Below are 24,607 nucleotides of genomic sequence, written 5' to 3'. Positions count from 1 at the left end.
AGCGTAATTTAAGGCATTGCGATATACATTATATTACAAGAAACAGTTATAATTTTGAAGCAGCGTTGCCCATTGCATTTCGGGACCCTTCTTCAGGGGCGGAATCCTAAAATATACAAGAAAACCTTTTCAGGATAATGTAAGCAAAACATATTGCTCATCATAATGAAACAATCTGACAGTCAAAAGGGGATACAATATTCTGAACTGTTCTATTCCATGACCTGTGATAAACAAAAAATAACAACCTATGCATATCATTATTAACGTGAGACGGTTACATGTTCTGATGTCCAATAACTACAACATCAACTTGCACCTTAGTAACTTCAGGATGCTCTGAGTAACCTCTGAGTTCATGCATAAATGGAAAGGAGAGTATTGCTAATGGCCGAAGACCTCAAGTACACGCTCATAAACTACAGATAAATCCTATGTATATGAAGGATGAACTTACTTACTGATAGACTGTGTAATGTAAACAGTACGAATATAGTCATTAGCGATTGGTAGTCAATGCTAAAAAATAAGAACAAATGAAGATAGACCGGATAAAAGGTAAACTGTACGGGCACTGTTATGTAAACACGTCTGTAATAGTAATACCTCAAGAGGAGCTGCTTCGAACAGTCCAATAAGTGGCTAAATGCTGGAATATAAACAACAAGGCCAGTGATGTTTCTTTCGATGTATAATTCAAATACTGTGTGAATAAAGAAGAGAAACTATCCTTACTAGGTGTAAAACATCGTGTGTGTATACCTCGAAAAAACGGGTGGAAGTAAGCCCATACCTAGTGTTCAGTTTAATGCTCCTGTGGTTCAACTTATACTTCGTTTATAAGCCAATGTGGACGAAGGTCATCTTCCTGACGTATACTCAAACTGATAGACACCAAAGGGGGATCCACGACTTAACGATTAAAACAATTAGAATATCTCACAAGACGACAGCTTAATCAACGTCTTCATGCATCGACCCTTGTCCAATGCCATCGAGCTAAAAGAATACCAAGAGGGCTAAGGATAGCACTAAGACCTATGCTATTCAAGTTTCATCTTAATCCCTTATTTATGGATAAGTGGTTTTCTATCCTTAATAAATGCTCATTAGATCTTATCCTTCTAATTATAGAAGAATTGTCACGTACTATTAAGGATTTAGGCGCTGAAATCTTTGATCTCAAACGTGATCTACAAATTGTCATTGATCCAGAGATCTGGAACTCCACTTTAGAAGACTTGAATCAGAAGCTAGATAGATACAATAAAGAACTCCAGGTAGGCAAGATACGCAAGTATCGGCGTGATACAATAGATTATAAACTCAATGAGGTTTATACATGGGCAGAAATATACGTCAAGAGACGGTTCACTCCACATAAAACCATGACCTCTAGCGAAGAAAGTATCGCGACCGATCAGGACATTGCAGCTTCTCGAATACCCCTTGCGAAAGCAGGCACATCATCTGCACCGCAGGTATCTACTAAACCGACTACATCTGCGACTACCATCACTCCTTTGGGTACTTTTTTGTTACAGGCCCAGACGGCAGGGCAACCTCCCCCACAGACAATAGAAACACCACAAGGGCCATTAAACGTTCCACAAGGAGAGGACATGGGAAGATTACTTCGAAGCGGAAAGAATCTAACCTCGTCATAAATATTTCTTCAATAGATCTCACTAAACAACAGATCATGACACTCAATAAAGGCATGTCGTTTGTGCCTACTAATGACACTTCACTGTTGGACACAAAAGTGGCTTTTTTCAAATTTATGCGTAAGTTGAGATTACGCCATTATTTTTCCAACATCATGGACAGCCATCCTGATAATGATAATTTATCCAATGAAACCAAATTTAAACTTAAAAGCAAATTCATTCCGCCTGTGTCCCACAAGATCTTAGATTTTTTCGAAGAAAGTGTTAAACGTGATCTCTCCAAAATCAGATACACGTCTATGAAAAAGAAAAACTTTAGTGTACATGATTACAACATCTTGAATCCATCACACAGAATGACAAATTAACGTTGAAACCTGCAGACAAGGGCAGAGCCCTTGTCATTATGGATACTGACTACTACTGCAGGAAGGTGGATGAACATGTACAAGATGCGAACACATATTTACTACTAGAGAATGACCCAATGTCTTTTTTACAAAAGACTTTAACAAAGATGCTCCTTGAAGCTGTTGCATCTGGCATTATTACTGAAACACAAAAAATGTTTCTGATTACGCAGAACCCAAGAAGACCATCACTATATATGACACCCAAGATCGATAGGCACCCCACGGATCCTCCTTTTCGACCTATTGTTTCAGGATGCAACTCTTTGTTTGACCCAATCGGAAAATATTTAGACTACTTTTTGCAAAAATTTGTCCAAAAATGGTGTATATATATTAAAGACACCTCACATTTTTTGAATAAATTGGAAACCATTCGAGATTACTACCGAGACTATTGGATATTATGTACTATTGATGTCACTGCCTTGTACACATCCATTAACCATCAACAAGGCCTGGAAGCAGTAGAGTGGGCTCTGCTACAAATGGACCTAGACCAAGATAAGAGTATTTTCATTCTCAAGTTGTTACACTTCTGCCTTCACAACAGTTACTTTCAGTGGCAAGGGAACTTTTACGGCCAAATGACAGGAACCAGCATGGGTTTTTCTGGGGCTCCGGCCTACGCGAACATCTTTATGGCCCAGTTTGAGCACGAATATATTCTCACGAAACACCAGTGGAGCCAAGGTCTCGTCACATATGGTCGTTATATCGATGACATATTTTTGATATGGTCGAGAACAGCAGCAGAACTTGAGGAACTTATTGTTGGGCTCAACAATAGAAATCCCAGGATAAATTTCACGTATAATATCAGTGACCATTCAGTCAATTACCTAGATGTACTTATCATGAAAGACCTTAATAGTCAACAACTTATTACGGATATCTTCACGAAAGCTACAGACAGAAACAGCACGCTAATGTATAACAGCTTTCACCCGAAAAGTTTAATAACTAATTTACCGTACTCCCACTTTCTAAGAATTAAGAGAATTTGTGGAACGGAAGAAATTTTTGAAAAACGATTATTGGAACATCGAGGTAAATTTGAACAAAGAGGTTACCCTCAGACTGTCTTAGATCAAAGCATTGACAGACTCTCTATTCGCAGTAGAAAGTCTCTATTGTTCCAGACCACCAAGCCACCCAGTGAAGCGTTCACCTTTGTTTCTAAATTTTCTACAACATCTGTGCAAATTAAAAAGATCATTCTTAAGAGATGGGAGGCATTGATCAATGAAAGTGATTTTAAAGGAATATTTGCTGAGAAACCGATTTTTGCGTATACTAGGGGTCGAAATTTGATGGATATTATTCGATCACCTACAAAAATAGATTCATGTGTTCCTCATAAAGGAACTATGAAGTGCTTAAACTGCATACATTGTAACAACATGATAACTGGTAATAGTTTGATCCATCCAATGACTGGGCGGAAAATTAGGCTACGACATTCGGCAGACTGCAATACCACTAATCTTGTATACTGTTTAAAGTGCCCATGTGGTAAACTATACGTTGGGAAGACGGAGCGCAAATTCAAAATTCGGCTCACTGAGCATAAGAGTAACATTCGATCTGCCAACAAAACTACCCCTTTAGCTAAACACTGGCAAGAAGCTAGACACACTATTGCACAATTAAGAGCACAAATCATAGAAGTAGTGCAGAAAAAAGAAGGGCAAGATAACTCTTCAAGGTTGTTGCAACGAGAAATTTATTGGATTGACCATTTAAGCTCCAGTATTCCGTATGGTCTTAATGATCGTATAGATCTCAGCTGTTTTTTATGAGCATATAGGGACCAGTATGTAGGGTATCAGCAGTTACTTCTTTTTGGTCCTAGGCTTAGGTATCAGAATAGTACATCAGATTACATCATATTTTGAAAATTGTTGTACAGCAATGTACTATTGTTCTCTTACGTACCAGTGAGTCATGTTACTATACAGCATTACGTTTCATATGTATCACCATGTATATTAGTCTGAACCAGAACTGCTTCCTTACCTGTTACTAGTTTGACCAGTGTTTTATGATTTCATTTTATGCTATAAAAGATATATACATTTTTATGTACAGTTGAGTACCCTTATTGCGGCTAGTATATGTTAAGCATGCTTATTTCTGTTTACTGTCGATGGGATGATTTCCATTCCCCAACTTGCATGTATCATATGTTTTTTCATGTTCTGTGTCATCTGATAGGGAACTCGATTATCCATACAGGGTTGCAACTACAATGTCAGGCTTGGTCAGCATCGACGTTCAGCCAGGGATGAGTAGTAGTTTCCATTAGACTACACTTGTTTATATATTTAGCAGTTGTTATCTGTCCAGCATATATCATGACTTCCTTAGGCAACGCACTACTTATTTATTACTTGCACTAGAGGTCCACATATCCATGGGGATGAAGATTAACCGCGCACTACATATCCCAACATTCTTGTGGCATACGTACCTCCCTAGAACTCTTTTAATTGCCGTATGGTATCCTTCCGCGGTAATCGACCAGCCAAACCGTCAGTCAGTGTTGGAGATAGCAGCTGCTTTGACAGCAGGTACGAGGCTCATACCATTTGATACGAAGATAATGAAAGTACCTCTTTTCGCTTTTTTGCGATATAGCGGTAGTGATAGTTTTGTGTCTTTTAATGTTGTAGATTTTCTTGGAATTTACCCTATGATGGCTACATTTTACTCCTGACATTAAACTTGCCGAGTGAATGCTCGAATCTCCAAGGTTTTAATCTCCGAATTAAGCATCATGGTTCAGTCAGTCTGCATTCGCAGGTAGGTGCAGGTTTATGTCTTTCTCACACCGCTCCTTGGATGCTTGATTCCGGTCTGGGAAAGACATGGCTTGGTAGTTCGGACTGGACTGTTCCCATGAGGCACAGGGTCAGAGCTGATTTGCATATAGCCAGTGTCTAACCCAGGGTGGTGTGGAGTGCAAAAAAACGATTGATTTAGGCCCAGATCCTTGTACTGGGGTGAATGTATGACATTGTTCTACATTCTGTCCATCAACTGTGTTTTTTGCAATTTCTCACACCGCAGCATTGATGAGCTTTACCCCGCAGAACATCTGCAGACATTTGTGTTTTGTATTATTTAAAGCTCCAGTATACGTCAGGAAGATGACCTTCGTCCACATCGGCTTATAAACGAAGTATAAGTTGAACCACAGGAGCATTAAACTGAACACTAGGTATCGGCTTACTTCCACCCGTTTTTTCGAGGTATGCACACACGATGTTTTACACCTAGTAAGGATAGTTTCTCTTTTTTATTCACACAGTATTTGAATTATACATCGAAAGAAACATCACTGGCCTTGTTGTTTATATTCCAGCATTTAGCCACTTATTGGACTGTTCGAAGCAGCTCCTCTTGAGGTATTACTTTTACATACGTGTTTACATAACAGTGCCCGTACAGTTTACCTTTTATCCGGTTTATCTTCATTTGTTCTTATTTTTTAGCATTGACTACCAATTGCTAATGACTATATTCGTACTGTTTACATTACACAGTCTATCAGTAAGTAAGTTCATCCTTCATATACATAGGATTTATCTGTAGTTTATGAGCGTGTACTTGAGGTCTTCGGCCATTAGCAATACTCTCCTTTCCATTTATGCATGAACTCAGAGGTTACTCAGAGCATCCTGAAGTTACTAAGGTGCAAGTTGATGTTGTAGTTATTGGACATCAGAACATGTAACCGTCTCACGTTAATAATGATATGCATAGGTTGTTATTTTTTGTTTATCACAGGTCATGGAATGGAACAGTTCAGAATATTGTATCCCCTTTTGACTGTCAGATTGTTTCATTATGATGTGCAATATGTTTTGCTTACATTATCCTGCAAAGGTTTTCTTGTATATCTTAGGATTCCGCCCCTGAAGAAGGGTACCTGAGGGTCCCGAAATGCATTGGGCAACGCTGCTTCAAAATTATAACTGTTTCTTGTAATATAATGTATATAGCAATGCCTTAAATTATGCTTGTCACCATATCTGATTGTGATTGTGTACAAAAACAGGATTGTGCTTGTAAGAATATAATCCAATACAGCGCTAGATATGAAAACACATTAGTTGTTAAATAGGTGAATAGGATTGATATATTCACGTTTTATTTGTTGAATGTATATATTTTCTAAAGTGAAAACTAAAAACTTTATTGCTTAACATAAACTTGTCTATGGTTTAGTTATTTTTGGAAATTGGAATGTTTCCACCAGGAACAGTGCTCACCACTTGTAGATCCTCATCTACTTCTCCATGTTTTAAACACAGGTTTGTCTTAGTAGTTGTCATTACCAGGTGCAGGGATCAATGTTCTTCAGAATCAGGGCTCTGTGGGAGTGACCTAGGGATAATGAGAGAACAACAAGCACAGGTCAGGAAACTGAATCACACCCATCACACCACACCGTACTGCAACATCCCACAAACCACACTCATCACTAATTAAGCGGATCACAGGACACACATCAGGGAGCATTGCATGTACACCATCTCACATACCCATTTGCGAACTGAACATACCAGAACAGGCAGCATTCACACACCACATCCACACATCTCCAGCAAACATACATCACGCATTGAACAGCAGCACAAGAGGTAGTTACTCACATTCAAGGAAAGTAGCGAGCAATGAGCTGACGCCTCTGGTCCACACATTCTTCCTCCCCACTATCCTCATCACTGGACATGGGTGGTATGGGAGGCGGAGCAACCTGTTGGTCTGCAGGGTCCATGATCAGTTCAATATTCTCGCGTAAAGCCAGATTGTGGAGCATGCAGCAGGCAATCACTATTTTGCATACTTTGCCGGGTGACTATGGCAGGGCCCCTCCAGTTTTATCCAGGCAGCGAAACCTAGACTTCAGCAGTCCAAATGTACGTTCCACCACCCGACGTGTCTTCCCATGGGCCTCATTATATCGCATTTCACCTGGGGTAATAGGATTCCGTAGGGGGCTTAGCAGCCACGGGCGGTTTGGGTACGTAGAGTCGCCTAGGTGGGGGGATGACAGACACATACATCATTACCTGGATTGGTGGGAACAGCATGGCACACATACAACACAGTAGTTATCACAGTACACTCACCTACAAGCCACGCACGTTCTTGACGCAGATTAGCCATCAGTTGGGGGACAATGCTGCTCCGCAGGATGTGGGAGTCATGTGCGGACCCTGGAAATCTGGCACACACATGGGAGATGATGTTGTCAGCCAGGCACACCACTTACACATTGATAGAATGGTAGTGCTTCCGATTGCAATAGATGGGTTCACGTGCCTGGGGTGGAATCAGACCAATATGTGTGCCATCAATGGCACCCACTACGTGTGGAATCTGGGCCATGGCATAGAAGTCACCTTTCACTGCAGCTAGCTCAGCCGGACGTGGGAAATGGATGTAATCATCCTTGTAACGCATCATGGCTTCCAGGACATCACGCAGTACCATGCTGAACATGGTTTGGGACATCCCCCCGGCATGATCAACTGTGTACTGGAAAGTGCCTGTCGCGAAGAAGTGAAGTGACGCCATCACCTTTGCTGTGGGTGTAATTGCTCCTGGATATGGCCTGCGTGGCTGCAGATGAGGTGCCAATTGGGCTACAAGGTCCTGCAATGTCGGTCAGTCAAGCCGGAATTTGCGGATTACATCCTCTTCAACCATGTCCTCCAGCACAGTATATGGGCGATGCACATTTGGAGCCCTCCTGTGTGGGAGTAGATGGGAGCAGATGTCAATTGACTAACACCGCACAGCTGTGCCACACTATCGCATCTTGACCAACACAATACAAATAATACATGTTGCAGACACTGATTGTATGTGTGACGTGACCGAAATATAGGGCACTACAGCTAACTACACACACAATGTTCACCCACAAACAACATCCTGTGTGCAAACATGTCCAATGGTACGTGCACACATGTTGAAAAAACAGCCATCATCACATGACTGAGGGCCCATGTGTGGACAAGCGTCCCCACAGACACACATGGACGTGCACATACAACACAAACATGGAACACACCCTCCTAGTCTTCATGCACCCATGACCCCACCTACAATGCTGTGCATCCTCACATGACAGGCATGGGCATACAACAGGCGACACACAGACGCATACACAGAATGCATGTATACCCCCATCATTGCTACTTGCACACACAAACCACACACTCACGACAGCTTCAAAATGTGGGTACACAGCCTTGATGTACTGTGTAGATGTGTACAATTAGAAACGTGTGACCTCAAAACCAAGACGTCACCACATAGCCATGCACATCTGACACAACTTGGGCTTACATCACTGGCCTTTGTTAACCACTGGCAAGGTCAATAGTATGACCACATATGCAACTAATGGACATAAATGAGACACGTGGACATGGGCCATTGACATGACATAATGATTCTTGACGCATTCCAGACATGGCCTGACACACATGTACACCTATAAACATTACATGTGTGCGGAGACATGCAGTGTGTGTACACACGGCATCCGGGTACGCCTTCCGCCAACACAGAAGATGATCCTTGATACTGCAATTGTGCGTAACAATTGCTGCATGGTCATGGACCACCACGGTCACACCCCGCCAACCGCATGTGCACACTACCGCGATGGTGCATCTTTTGAAAATCATCACTCACAGAAATGAAGGGGGAGCAGAGTGGCCTTCGGTGCAGGCACCGCTGCCCCTGCCCATGTGACACAAAGTGCCCTTTGTGCTGAGGCGGTTGATCTGCTGCGACAGCTGTGTGTAGGGCAGACCAACATGATCAATGCATACCTAGACCACGATAGGAAGTTGGGGCAGGTGACAGCATTCATGGAGGGGATGCATGGCGATGTTGCTGGTCTCCACAGAACAGTTCAGTCATTATCCAACACAGTGTCTGCAGCCATTCAACAGTCGCATGGACAAGGTTCTACTTCAATTCCTCCATCCACACCACTTGATGTCTCAGGGGAGAGTGACATTTCTGACCAGGCTTCGTTTTCTGGGAATTGCACTAGAAGCAGGCACAGGCAGCAAGGCAGGGCACGGAGGCAACAGACACCATCCCCTAGGACAGGGAAATCTTTCACAGAACACAACATCGGCTACCCTGGAGTTGACACACAGGATCCTCAAGGGGTGTTGGGGGACAGGGATTCACATGGAACACAGGCATCCCCCTCAAAGGGTACTCCCAAGGCAAGGGCACCTCCCAAGGACAGGGACACTACAAAGGACAGGGCACCTCACAAGGACAGGGACACTGCAAAGGACAGGGCACCTCCCAAGGACAGGGACACTCCCAAGGACAGGGCACCTCCCAAGGCCAGGGACACTCCCAAGGACAAGGACACTACAAAGGACAGGGCACCTCCCAAGGACAGGGCACCTCCCAAGGCCAGGGACACTCCCAAGGACAAGGACACTACAAAGGACAGGGCACCTCCCAAGGACAGGGACACTCCCAAGGACAGGGACACTCCCAAGGACAGGGCACCTCCGCAGGCCAGGGACACTCCCAAGGACAAGGACACTACAAAGGACAGGGCACCTCCCAAGGACAGGGACACTCCCAAGGACAAGGACACTACAAAGGACAGGGCACCTCCCAAGGACAGGGACACTCCCAAGGACAGGGCACCTCCCAAGGCCAGGGACACTCCCAAGGACAAGGACACTACAAAGGACAAGGCAACTCCCAGGGACAGAGCACCGCCCACGGATGAGGCACATTCCAAAGACAGGACACCTCCTAGGGCCAAGGCTTCTCCCACGGCCAAGGAACCTCCCAGGGCCAAGGGTTCTCCCATTCACAGGACATCCACCAAGGACAGGCATACATCACCCCTGCGTCCCCTGAAGCTGGTGTTGGAGAAGGAACGTACACCACATGTGTCAGAGGTGGAGTCCCCCCATACCTCTACTCCCAAACACACCCCGGTGAAGCAGAGGAAGGAGTACACTGTTGTTGCATCCCCCATTACACATGATGCACAGGGCAGAAGGCAGGGCCAGAGCAAGCGTCAAGCAGGGTCCAGCACATCCCCAGAGAGCAGACCACCACCAGCACATGATCCACCTTTGATGGGTGATGTTTCAGATGAGCCCGCACCACTTACCAGTCTAGTCATGTCCAGGGTGCCCTTACATATCCCAAAGAAATGGTGACACACACCAGTGACACCTGACCACCCCAATGTCGCTCCAGTACAGCTGTCCCCAGCTCCCAGAGCCACCCTGCCTCCTGGCCCATACAGCCCTGTGGCTCATCATTTCAGTGGTCCTAGTGGGTCAGCTGCAGTTCACTCTCATGTGTCAGATAGTGGCACTGTGTCTGTTGTTCGCTGTCATGCCTCATGTAGTAGCACTGTGTCAGTTGTGCCCTCTCCTGTTTCAGGTCCTGCCACGGTGTGTGTCCGCCACTCTCATGTCTCAGATGCTGGCATGGTATTTATTGGTCACTGTACAGGGACATGTCCTGGCAGTGTGTCTGGGTCTATGGCTCATGTGTCAGTCACTAGGTCTGTGGCTTTGTCTCACACTCCTGTATCTGGTGCTGGTAGTGTGTCTGGGTCTATGGCTCATGTGTCAGTCACTAGAGCTGTGACTGTGTCTCACACTCCTGTATCTGGTGCTGGCAGTGTGTCTGGGTCTATGGCTCATGTGTCAGTCACTACATCTGTGGCTGTGTCTCACACTCCTGTTTCTGGTGCTAGCAGTGTGTCTGGGTCTATGGCTCATGTGTCAGTCACTGGTACTGTGGCTCTATCTCCCAATCCTGTATCAGATCCTGCCACTGTGTCCGAAGCTACTGGGCCAATCAGTCCAGCTGATTCTGTGCTGTGAGGTGCAGTTCCCATCACTCACATGTCATTGTACTTGGTGTCTGGATTGTCCATTGTAACCACCCTTGCATTATTAATGTCCATGGGACGGGGCGCATGACACATGTCCGTGTGCTGCCTCTGGTGTACCTGCTCTGTTCTTTGCCATGGACTGTTGATGCTCGTTGCCCCTCTCATGTGCTGCCTCAGATGTACCTGCTCTGTTATGAACACTTCCCTGTTGCTGTTATGATACTGCATTGTGCCCTCTCATGTGCTGCCTCAGATGTACCTGCGCTGTGCCATGGACTGTTGATGCACTTAGCCCCTCTCATGTGCTGCCTCAGATGTACCTGTTCTTTGCCATGGACTGTTGATGCTTGTTGCCCCTCTCATGTGCTGCCTCAGATGTACCTGTTCTTTGCCATGGACTGTTGATGCTCGTTGCCCCTCTCATGTGCTGCCTCAGATGTACCTGTTCTTTGCCATGGACTGTGGATGCTCGTTGCCCCTCTCATGTGCTGCCTCAGATGTACCTGTTCTTGGCCATGGACAGTGGATGCTAGTTGCCCCTCTCATGTTCTGCTTCAGATGTACCTGCTCTGTGCCATGGACTGTTGATGCACTTAGCCCCTCTCATGTGCTGCCTCAGAAGTGCCTGTTCTGTTATGACCACTTCCCTGTTGCTCTTATGATACTGCATTGTGCCCTCTCATGTGCTGCCTCAGATGTACCTGCTCTGTGCCATGGACTGTTGATGCTCGTTGCCCCTCTCATGTGCTGCCTCAGATGTACCTGTTCTTTGCCTTGGACTGTGGATGCTCGTTGCCCCTCTCATGTTCTGCCTCAGATGTACCTGCTCTGTGCCATGGACTGTTGATGCACTTAGCCTCTCTCATGTGCTGCCTCTGATGTACCTGCTCTGTTCTTTGCCATGGACTGTTGATGCACTTAGCCCCTCTCATGTGCTGCCTCAGATGTACCTGTTCTGTTATGAACACTTCCCTGTTGCTGTTATGATACTGCATTGTGCCCTCTCATGTGCTGCCTCAGATGTACCTGTTCTGTTATGAACACTTCCCTGTTGCTGTTATGATACTGCATTGTGCCCTCTCATGTGCTGCCTCAGATGTACCTGCTCTGTGCCATGGACTGTTGATGCACTTAGCCCCTCTCATGTGCTGCCTCAGATGTACCTGTTCTTTGCCATGGTCTGTTGATGCTCGTTGCCCCTCTCATGTGCTGCCTCAGATGTACCTGTTCTTTGCCATGGACTGTTGATGCACTTAGTCCATCTCATGTGCTGCCTCAGATGTACCTGTTCTGTTATGAACACTTCCCTGTTGCTGTTATGATACTGCATTGTGCCCTCTCATGTGCTGCCTCAGATGTACCTGCTCTGTGCCATGGACTGCTGATGCACTTAGCCCCTCTCATGTGCTGCCTCAGATGTACATGTTCTTTGACATGGACTGTTGATGCACTTAGCCCCTCTCATGTGCTTCCTCGGATGTACCTCTTCTGATATGAACACTGCCCTGTTGCTGTTATGATACTGCAGTGTGCCCTCTCATGTGCTGCCTCTGATGTACCTGCTCTGTTATGGGCACTGCCCTGTTGCTGTTATGATACAGCATTGTGCCCTCTCATGTGCTGCCTCTGATGTACCTGCTCTGTTATGAACACTGCCCTGATGCTGTTATGATACTGCATTGTGCCCTCTCATGTGCTGCCTCTGATGTACCTGCTCTGTTCTACCCAGTGCCCATGCTCCTGGCTACTCTAGGATTGAACCCCTATTATGTGCAATAAAGCAAGTTAATCGTGTGTAGTGGTTTGTCTTTGTCATTCCTGGTTGTCTCCTTGCATTGTTGATATATTGGTGCTATCGTAAATGCTGTTTCTCCAACATGCGCCTCCCCCTCCCCACGTCACGGCCCCGGAAGGTACTCCCCTTCCGACAGCAATTGGTGTGTTTGCGTACCTGCGTCGTCGTCTGCGACGGTCCATGACTTGCTGGTGGTGAAGCACGAAGAGTATAGGAAATGCGTGTAGCTCTGGGTCCATGACGGCGATCTGCCTGTGGTGGGTATCTCTGCAATGTTTTGTCTCTCCACTGTGGTGAATCCGCCGTGTTCAGGCAGGTTGTTTTTCCACTGCGATTTGCTGTGTCTTTTCCGCCATCGTGATTGTGAGGACGGTCAGAGACGTCATTCCGTACGGTGGTGACTCTGGATTGGTTATGTCCGCCGCGGGGTCGGGTGTATTTCCGCGGCGGTGCGTGCTCTTCCGCGGCGTACGGACATTTGACAGTGCCTCCCATCCTAATATGGCGGACGTACTGGCCGCGGCTGGCGGACTGTAAAAAGGCATTTTCCGCCTTCTCCAGAACGGCGGTCGGACTTCCGTCCGGCATCGTAATCGACCCCCAAGTTTGGGAAAGGTGTGGATGCTAAAGAGGTCAAATTTACTATTCACCCTCCAATCCATACCAATTTGGGAAAGGTGATGGGCGCTAAAGGGGTGACATTTAGAATTCACACTCCAATTTAAACCAATTTGGTGAAGGTGTTGGACACTAAAGGGGTGACATTTACGATTTCCACTCCAATCTAGGCCAATTTGGGGAAGGTCATTGACACTAAAGGGGTGAATTGTACTATTTCCACGGCAATCTAAAACATTTTATGCACAGTGCTACACACTAAATATTGTATATATGCAATCAATACTCCAAACTCACAAATTTTCAATCTATAAAATAAACTAAAATGACCTAAAAAACACACTAACCAAAACTACAAACCATGTATTCACAGTTAAACATTAACATATAAAATAATATTTTATCACTATTAATAATTAACATATTTTTAAAATAGTGACTACCATTCCTAAGCTTTAAACCATAAAATAAAAAATGAAATAAAAAATTAACAACCATACAATTAAAAAAGCATATAAAACCAATTAAAATAATATTTTTACAATAACATTAGCATTGTCAACATAAAAAAACGTTTAAATATTTACATTTTGATAAAAAATGTAACTGTGTTCGCAATTTCTTTTACTTTATTAAATGTAATGTTAATATATTTTAATGTTTAAAATTGTTCCTAATTTAAATATGTATTTTAATATGTACAATAAAAAATATGTACTATAATTAATATATATTCTAATTAATTAGAAGTTAATATTTATAAAAATTATTATTGCAACAAAATACATTTTAAAAATGTGAAATGTTAATTTTCATATCATTAAAACAATCAACATAAGATTTACACTAAAATAACCAATTTTAAATATCTCACCACCCTTATCCCATAAAATCCTAATTTCTTTCTAGAGCCAGTAGAAAGTTTGCTGAGAGTCTCATCCCATTGAAGTCTATGGACAAAATTTGCATTGCTGCAAGAGAGAATTAACAGTAATGTCTTGTAAGGCCACAGTGATATAGATCCCTTTCACACGGAAAATAGCAAGATGGGATGTCTTGTCCTCCCAAAAAAATAATGCTGCACTCGATATACAACTATTAATAATTAATATTTTCTACGAAATTATTTGAGTTACAAGATCCCAATATTGCTTCCCTTGCTTGTGCTTGACCTCGAGGTGTTTCCCATATTGGAATCAGAACTTTACTGTGTGATGGGAAGTCATTCAGTGTCGCACCCATTTCTAACAATCCGAATACCAGAATGGAGAGGAACCAGTAAAGGACAGGACATGCTTCACTGAGTTGCAAAATTATCCTAAAGGTCCTAATGCTTTTTCTAGCGAGACGTAAAATTCTCTGCCCTCACTTGATATTGTCTAATACCTGATAAGGTGTATTACTTAATAATGTAGAATATTGCTGCATAACGAGTAAGCTTAACACTAATGCTAATTAGTGAATTAATCATAATTTCAATTCAAAATTATAAACTTCTGTTTTTAAAAATACATATAGAATTATAGATGACTAATAGTGAATAATGGGGATTTTTCTCACCAAAGTATTCTGAGTGACATCAAATAGACAATGAGAGCAAAGCTTAAGTTGTCATTGATGTCTTTCAGAACGCTGAGGATAAAATTATCTATTATTCTCTTTCTACTCATGTATAATATAGGTATGTATTGTTCCAAATTCATCTGCCCCTGCTTTCATCTGCTACACAGGGTCAGATGAGTAATGGAGGAGCCATAAATAACTTGGCCTTTCCACCCTGTCCCAATGTAAATAAAATACCTGGCCTCTTGCCATCTCCCCTCCCAAAGAAGTGGTAAAGACGGTGCTGCACTGACAGGCTCTCTGAGAGGTCTGCTAGAGCAGCCAGAAATATGTTTGTGATGTAGCAACAGTGGGAAACGTTTGTTTCGTTCTGTTGTATGTCATAGCAGTGAATAACCAACTTTAGAATCTGGTATTCACAATAGTGGCGCTCCGTAACAGTTATCCATAACATTTAGAATTATTGAAGGGTAACAGCGAATAACAGGAATAGTTTTTCACCCAGGGGTTCTGAGTAACATCAAATAGACAATAAGAGTAAAACACGAGTTGTCAGTAATGTCACTCAGAACCCCTGAAGGACTGTCAATCATGCAGGGTAGAGTGCAACATGGATGTCAATTAGAGCCTCTCCAGGGCTGAACAGTATTGATATGATCTCCCAGTAGGTTAACACTCAGGTAAGGCCATATGACAACTTAAGAAGTAAAGGACTGCAGAGGAGGCAAAAGCATGTTGTAGACACAGAACTCAATGACTTTGGTTAATGGTTACTAGGAAGCTGCCAGAGTGAATCTACCTTCTTCTGTAATACTACAGTGCCAGGTGGGTGCATAAAACAAGCACACGTGCCTGTTGCACCCCAAAGTCAATGTTTGCAATACAGCATCGAGTGTCTAATTGTTTGGGCAGAAATAGACCCCAATAGTGTTTTGAAGGCTATCCTTTTTATTGTGCCATGTAAAAGGAATCATTGCTTGTGCCAGAAAATTAGTGGGCTGACATTAAATGCATTTCAATGAAACTAAAATAGTAGATTTTCCTTTAACATCCTCAGTGTCCTTGCAAATCTAAATGCATACTAAGGGGGTCATTAGGATGGCGGGCAGACTTTATCTGCCCACCATCCTTTCGTGGAACGGGACCGCCCGCCATTGGTGCGGGGTCCCGTTGATGACATTAGGATGCGCCCGCCACTGCATTCTTGACTTTGCAGCGGGCGGTGCTCACAGCACCGCCCGCCGCAATGCCAAGAAGGCATGTCGTGCACTTCCATGATCAACGTGGCAGGCAACGCGCAGTGCCTACCATATTGTGCATTGAACTGCAGGGGGTACCATAGTTACCCCCCATGTGCATCCCCCAGAATCCCTGGGGGCCCGCTACGGGCCCCCAATGGTGAAAACCACCTGACTTTCCAGGGTGGCATTGCCGCCAGGGAAAGGCAACACCCCGCATGCATACTAATATGGATGGCGGAGTCTACCACACACCGCCACCATATAAACTGCTTTTCCGCCCAGTAGACAATCGGGCGGACACTAGAGTCTAAGGTGTTCTCTGCTGGTAACAGTGGAAATGGATGAAATGATCACTGTGCCTGTGGAAACCTTTCCTTGGATGAGTTGTGTTGATCATCATCATCAGTTCCCAGTCATGATATGTGGAAACTTTCCTCTCTTCACTACTGTTAGAGCAGTGAGGAGTACAAAACAATATGTAAGCAGTAAAATGAGGAAATAAGGAGACGGGGAAATTGAGGAAGTAAACCTGCTATGTGGGATTAGGTGATTATGCACTGCTCTGGTTCCCTTTGTATTACACCTCATGCGGTGTTTTCTCTGCCTTTTCAGAAGAACTTTTAGGGCAAGTAATGTGTAGATCAGATGGCAATGGCCCAAAAGGGCATACGACTATGCACTTCATTCACTTTGATTGTGCTTTCAACCTCCTTGACATTACTGCAGACGAATTTTCCCAATTCATAATTTATATAATATTTTTGTGTAATGAATATATCATGGGGGATAACACGTGTGTTAACAACACAGAACTGTGCATCAATGTTCCTAAAAATAAAATGCTTGGTTCTCTTTTTTCTTGTGTATTTTTATTTTTTGATTGACAAGCCTGTTCATTTTTGTTTTTGTATAGTGCCTCTGCAGTAAGCTAATCGTAAAATGAAATAAGTTGAGGATTGCCTAGAAAAAATGGATTCACCAAAATTGACACTATCTTTACACTTCTTAGCCCTTTATTCTGTGCTTACAGCCCGTGAACCATACAATGCTTCCATTTGATTGGCCTCTCTCTGGGAGCCTTAGGCTTAGATGTTCTTCTCAAAGACAATTTGCCAATGAGTCCACCTGGTCAATAATACTTCAAAGCATGCTTTGTCATCCTTTGAGATATCTTGCATCTATTACTTCCACTCTAAAGGATCCACCACCTTGTGTTACTCGTGTTATTCTCCGCAATTAACTATTTTAATGTATACTGTATTGAGTCCTTCTCAATCTTGGCCTGAAATGTGATGCTCACAGTTTAACCCACTAACCACTCTACACTATTTCCCAGGCAAAGGACCAAATTCAAGACATTATGCCTTGTGCCCAAGCCCCTTTAGGAATCAGAATCCTCTTATCCTTCCAACTTGTAGATGGTATACCAGCTGACCCGACATCTAAGGTCAACAACCAAAAACAAACTATCTGTTCAGACACAAAATGCTTATTTTTGTAGAAGACATAGCTGTTCGGGTAGACTTTGGTACTGCTACACAACTGATAATCCCTGCTCGGGTCAAGAACTGGCAGTATCCCTAGCCTCCTGATAATCCTTCTATTTAATTTTCCTGCAACCACAGCCTTCTCATATAAGGTGCTCTGAACCAACTCTTGGACTGTGACAAGTGGGTGAGTTCCCACCTATTTGTGAAATTGGTATCTTCATTTTTTTATCATGCTAATCTTGCATTTGTGCCTGAGCATAGGCCTGTTGCTGGTATTGCGTGGTGCAGAATCTTTTCTGTGGCCTGAAGGGGCACAAAAAGCATACCTTCATTATGGACAAAGGAATACTTCCAATTCCCACGGTGAGGCACATCAGTTAATGGTGGCTGTGTACGTTTATAGTGAGTCTGAAATGTGACCTTTTTTCATTGTAAAAAAGAGGATAGTCTACAGAACCCTTTCATGTAAAGTTCTGCTGTTATGTGAACCCATGATCCTTCTGTGTGAGTGCTGAGGGTGTATATGTACAATAAGAGACAGTTCATTTATAGTGGTAAGACTTTGTGTGTGGTGACAGTCCGAATACTAGGACATGTGTGACACATTTTAGATGGCCCTGGATTTTGCATAGCAAAATACAACAAGGCTTGAAGTGGCATTATTTAGAGAAAATATTAAATCAACATATAAGATCAATAAGATTATCACACAATAGAATAAATCACCAAATTGTCTGGCAAAGAAAAATTCCTTACACATCTCTTAAAGAGAATTAGGCCTAAACATTAACAGGACATGATGGTGCTAGGTTATCCTGTGATCACACCTCTTCAGACAGCTTTACACTGGCTGCTAGTATTACATACACCCCCTTGAGCAGAGGCCATAGGAAGCAGGTCACTTCCCTTTACATGTCAGAGTGATTTGATTCTGGTTGCTAGAGGGCCTGAGAGCATGCTGCAAACTGTTTACACTCTGCTGCCCCTTCTGTCACCTTCCTGCCTTTCCACTGCGGTTATGCTACAGGCCACTTTTGCCAAGCCCTTCTAAGTAAAGTGTTATGTTTACTGCAGTCCGCTTGTCATATAAATACCAGAGAACATACTGTTCTTCCTCATAAAGCTGTTGTGATGGACACAAGTAAACTATTGCAGCTCCTGGATGCATGCCATCAAAAGTTATATTTGCATTTGTGTATGGCCTGCAAAATCAGGACCGTCTTTATATTGATAAGTCATGGGTACATTTAGAAATTATAATGGTTCCACTCTGGCATTTTGACATAGCCTTCAGTAAGAATGTATGTGTCAGAAAAGACAGCTAATATAAAAAATATTTGGGTTGCTGCTTCCCTTCAATAGAACTGTTCTGACATGTGGGTTTCTGTATGAAGCAATCATAACACTCGTTTTTCAGTCTGGTAGAGACAGATTATTCTGTCTGATAGAGCTCAGGTAATCACAAAAGGAAAGAATTAAGAAGTAATATAGAAAAAATTAGTTTTGGCTCCACCTCTTTGTTGATGTTATTCTTTATAGGCACCTGAATGGTCAGCAGTTGTGTCAGTCTACCAGGTAAGTGGTTCTATTGCTCATTACTGATAGAGATACTGGACATGCGGGTGCCATTCCAAATAGACCCATTAGTGGATTTGCATGAAATAACGAGGAGACAAATACAGAAGTAAAGGGTTTTATATTTTGAACTCTAACAAACACAATTAATTAGTTATATGGTGAACTATGTGACAAAGACAATAGGAGGGGGTTTAACATTATGAAGTGCTTTACAGAAACTATAGGAAGTGGCTTTTAATTGCTTAACACTGAGTCTCTTACTTAGAGTTCTAGCTTAGGAAAAGCTAGAGAGGTCAGTTTTTCATTGTGCAAATGTAATATTTAGTATTAAGTTCTGTATGAATTACCTGGCAAAAAGGGGAATAGCCATGCACTGGAGGGCCCCTACGGGGCCTCCGGAAGCAGCCTGGATAGGCGCCATTAAAAAATGGGGGAAAGCTGAGGAAGAGACACTCCGGGAGGAAGAATTGAAGGGGCACCACAAACACCCTATCTCCCTGGAGTGGGCACACTTAATGCAAGAATTCACGCAGACAACGAACCCACAGGAGACACCGGCGACCTCACAGTCCCAGCCCCGACCGACCGCCCCGGCCCCCTGCATCCCAGGGACGTCGCAACCAAGTCAGCCAATTGCCACACAGACATGAGTCTTTGCCCCCGCCGCCCCGCACACACTAACGATTCCCCACACATTACCGAAGTATGCGCCCAGTGATAAGTGAAACCCCACCACAGCACAGTTGGAAAACCCCTGCTCCCCCTGAGTAACTCCCTCCCACTGGTTTGTTCCAACGGTTAGAAAAGTTAGAAAGTTTAAACTGGATGGGGTGTTCCCCCCCCGCCAAAGGCTTATTGGGAATGCCTACAGACAAGATTGACGTGACAACACTCAAGGAAACACATCGCTACGACCTCGTCAGTTACTCCCAGGACTACAGATTACACCTAAACATGACACAGGACCGCTATCACACTAAGAGTGACGGGTCACTTACCACACACAGATCTTCACTATCGTCAGTTGTATGAAGTCGCTGTTGCAGGAATATGCGGTATGTAACAATGGACCTAACAGCTTCGGAACGGTCTAACAACACAATGCACACATGTGTGAATGTATACCCGGTTTTTATTGGTATTGTGTACTCACAGCATTGCACTAATGTACCGAATTGTAACTGTTTTTGCTGAATGCAAAAAACCCAATAAACAAATTTAAACAAAAAAAAGTTCTGTATGAATTAAACAACAAAACGCAAAGCACTGAGCTGTATATTGATTTATAAAGTGTTACTGTGCTTTACAGAATAGGAAGTTACTAACCCACAATATCTCTCTGAGTACGTCTTTGACTGCTCAGCTTTGCTACTTTGAAGGTCAGTTACTAAAGGGGTATACTTGGAGATAAGATCGCCCACAGACGTTTTTTCACTGTCCCTTTAATGATCTTCTTTATAGGCAATTGATTGGGCAGCAGTTGTGTTAGTGAGCCTATGAAACAGTTACATTGCACGTAACAGACACACATTGTTGACCAAAGCCAACTTCAGCATTTATAGTTTTCAGAGGCTGCTTCCAAACAAGACCCAGTGCATTCTGGTATTTGAAGTCTTTTATATCACATCACGTTTAGTATTCATGTGATCTCAGTCAGAATCCATATGCTGCATTTTTAGTTCGTTTTTGCTTGCACTCTAAAACTTTCTGGGCTGAGTGATAGTGCAGAGCGGGGGCATGAAGAAGATGGGGAAAAATCGACATGCTTCTGTAGATGAAAGGGTAACATTTGAGGGGTGGTTGTTAACGGCAATAAGACCCACTTCTTATGTAGCATCCATGAAAACTATTGTATACATCACTTCGTATTTAACTAAAAAGGTAGATCATACTTTCTTATTACATGGTCCACAAGGGACGGTGGAGCATTACTCAGAAATGTTCCCCTGTTAAAAGAAAATCCACTGGCTGCTAAGCCTGGTAATTCCAGTTAGGTCTCCGGGGTCTGATTTTCTTTCAAAACGAGGCTGAAGTTAAATGGGGTTCTCATATGCTGAGGAATGTTCAGTTTAAACAATAAGACATGTATTCTATACGTCACAGTTGCTTGTATTCTGAAAGTCATATTTGAAAGAGTAATAATGTATGCTTTTACTCATATTTGCATATGTTCTCGAGTTATATGTGCACAAGTATGACCATGTATTTGAATTGCATGACTGACATCATTGGTTTCAAATCTGATCGGGTGATTATGATTCAGCTGGTCAGAATTTAAACCCGCTGGTCATTCCGGCTAGCTTTCGACAAGCTTAAGGACCCCATCAGGCGTTCAGAACTGGTCTGTAATCCATATGGACAGTGATTTACGCCATCCAGATTACGATGCATGGTTTCCAGCAAGGTTTCCATGCCGGCCTTTTCGACATGGACACCCTGTCAGAAAGCGTGTTTGGGGCCCCTAGCAGGGTCCCCTTTCCATTGCGGCCTCCAGTTGGGGGCCAAAGGGGCCCCCCTGGTATGCCCTGCACCTTGTGGTAGGCACCTTGAGGTGCCTGCCACAGGGTGCAGGGATTAACACAATCTCCCATTTCTTTATGGAAGCTTGTGTTACGGTGTTAGTTTATTAATAGTAAGGTCTTAAGAAAGAAATCTTGGCAAGAATCATAAAAACCTAATGAGCAGATGAAGCCTCCTATTAATTGCGTACAAGAAACAAGGGATGCTCAAGGTTGCAGTAACTGACCAAGTTCTGTGCGATCAAAAAGTCTGGTAATGTTGCAAATGCACAACACAAGAAAAGAAACTATTGGTTCCTGGTGGTGTGGAAAGATATACCACTGTTGCTGAAGTTTCTGTTTGTTTTTATTAGTGTTCACACTGTTAGAAGTTAGAGCACATTCCCTTAGACTTTGAGGGGTACAGACCTCTCTGCTTCTTTTATTCTTGCAAGTGTGAACAGTGGCAGCTCCTCCGCTAAGGTGGGTGAGCGTCACCCCTCTGCTTTCAGCAGTGGAAAAAAAGGTACAATAAAATGATAATAACTCTCCGTTATTATCATTTTATTTGTTCCTTCTACAGCGTCTTTATGGGGTGAGGGCGGGTCTGCTCTGCTCTCAGAGCTGGGGGAGGAGTGGTGGGCACTATGTGAGTGCACAATGACTGACTGGCTGGCCCTCTCAGGCCGGCCATACAAACAGTCATGCATACCTTCCATGTTCTGCTCCCAGGCTGCATTACAGCCTGCGTGGAGAACATGACCGGGCTCCCATTCCCTGGCTGAGTGCCGAACCACAGCGCTCAGACCAATCATAATTCTGCATTGCAGCGTTGTGATTGGCTTAGGGGAGCCTGGAAGCCTGGGTGCTTCCTGTTCCAGAGCGGAGTAACAACGAGAGATGAGGCGAGGAGGTAAGATATTTTTCAATTTAAATTAAAGATGTGTTGTCTATATTGGCGGGTATACTCCACTTTACCGCACTCCACTGTACTCTGCACCACACCATGACACTCTAGTCTATGCCACTTTGCTCTACGCCTCTCAACGCTACTCTGCACCACTGCAATCTATATCATTGCACTCTACTCCAATGGATTTTACTCTGTACCACTCTACTCTATGCAGTGCACTATATGCCAATCCATTCTATGGCACTCTATTCTACTCTGCACCACTGCACTCTATGTCACTGTACTCTATGCCACTGCACTCTAAGCCACTGCACTCTGCGCTGCACCACTGCACTCTTCTGTGCACTACTCCACTCTGTGCCACGCCAAACTACTCTATGCCACTGCACTGTATGATGCACCACTCCACTCTGCACCACTCTCCTCTACTCTGCACGACTCTACGCCACTGCACTCTATGCCAATGCACTCCACACCACTGTACTCATAACCAATGCTCTCTATGCCACTGCATTCTACATCAATCTAGTCTGCACTTCTTCACTATATGCCCCTATACTCTAAAACACTCTACACCACTGCACTCCAGTCCCTACATTATACTCTATGTCAACACACTCTATACCACTCTATTCTACTCTGTACCACTGTACTCTACACCACTGCCCTTTACACCACTCTACTATGCATCACTGCACTCTATGCAAATATACTATATACAACTCTACTACTATATCCCACTGCACTCTACAACAGTCTACTCTGCAACACTGCACACTCTGCTTCTGCACCAGTCTACTCTATGCCACTCTACACCAATGCACTCTACGACACTACACTCAATGCCACTCTGCTCTGCATCACTCCACTCTATGCCACTGCACTCTATCCAGCACCATTGCACTCTACTCTGCACCACTCCATTCTATGCCACATCTACTCTGCAACAATACACTCTATGCCACGGAACTCTACACCACTCTACTCTGCACCACTGCAATCCATGCCTCTGCGCCCTCCTCTACACCACTCTACTGCATTCTACACCAATGCACTCTATGCCACTACACTATACGCCACTCTACTATGCATTACGCCACTCTATGCCACTGCACTCTCTGCCAATCCACTGTAATCCACTCGGAATCACTGCACTCTACAACACTGCACTCTAATCTGCAGCAATCTACTCTACGCCATCCTATTCCACTCTGCAATATTCCGCTCAGTGCTCCTCCACTCTACGCCACTACAATCTACCCTGCGCCACTGCGCTCCACTGTGCACCACTTTACTCTACACCACTGAACTCTAAGCCACTCTATTCTATGCCACTGCCCTCTATGCCACTACACTCTGTGCCAATGCACTCTACACCACTCTACTCAAAACCAATACATTCCCTGCCACTGCACCCTATGCCAGTCTGCTCTGCACAACTGCACTGCCCGCCACTATACTCTACAACACTCTGCTCTATGTTATTGCACTCTATGCCACTGCATTCGATGCCATTGTACTCTATGCCATTGCACTTTATGCCACTTTAATATACTCTGCACCACTCTACTCTTCACCACTGCACTATACATCAATGCACTCTATGACACTCTACTCTGCAACTTGCACTCTGCTCCACTCTACTCTGTGCCACTCTACTCTTTCCGCTCCTAGGATGCTTGTTTCCAGTCCAGGGAGGACCTGGCTTGGCAGTTCGGGCTGGACTGTTCCCATGAGGCACAGGGTTAAGACTGATTTGCATATGGCCAGGTCTAAATTGGGGTGGCATGGTGAGCAAAACAATGATGGATTTAACCCAGATCTCTTGACGGGGGTGAATGTTTTGATTTGTTCTGCATTCCGTCCATCAATTGTGTGTCTTTTGCTTTCTCTCCCCAAGTGTGCCAG

This window comes from Lissotriton helveticus, chromosome 6 (genome assembly GCF_964261635.1).
Source record: "Lissotriton helveticus chromosome 6, aLisHel1.1, whole genome shotgun sequence".
Lineage (NCBI taxonomy): Eukaryota > Metazoa > Chordata > Amphibia > Caudata > Salamandridae > Lissotriton > Lissotriton helveticus.
This window is presented reverse-complemented; position numbering follows the sequence as displayed.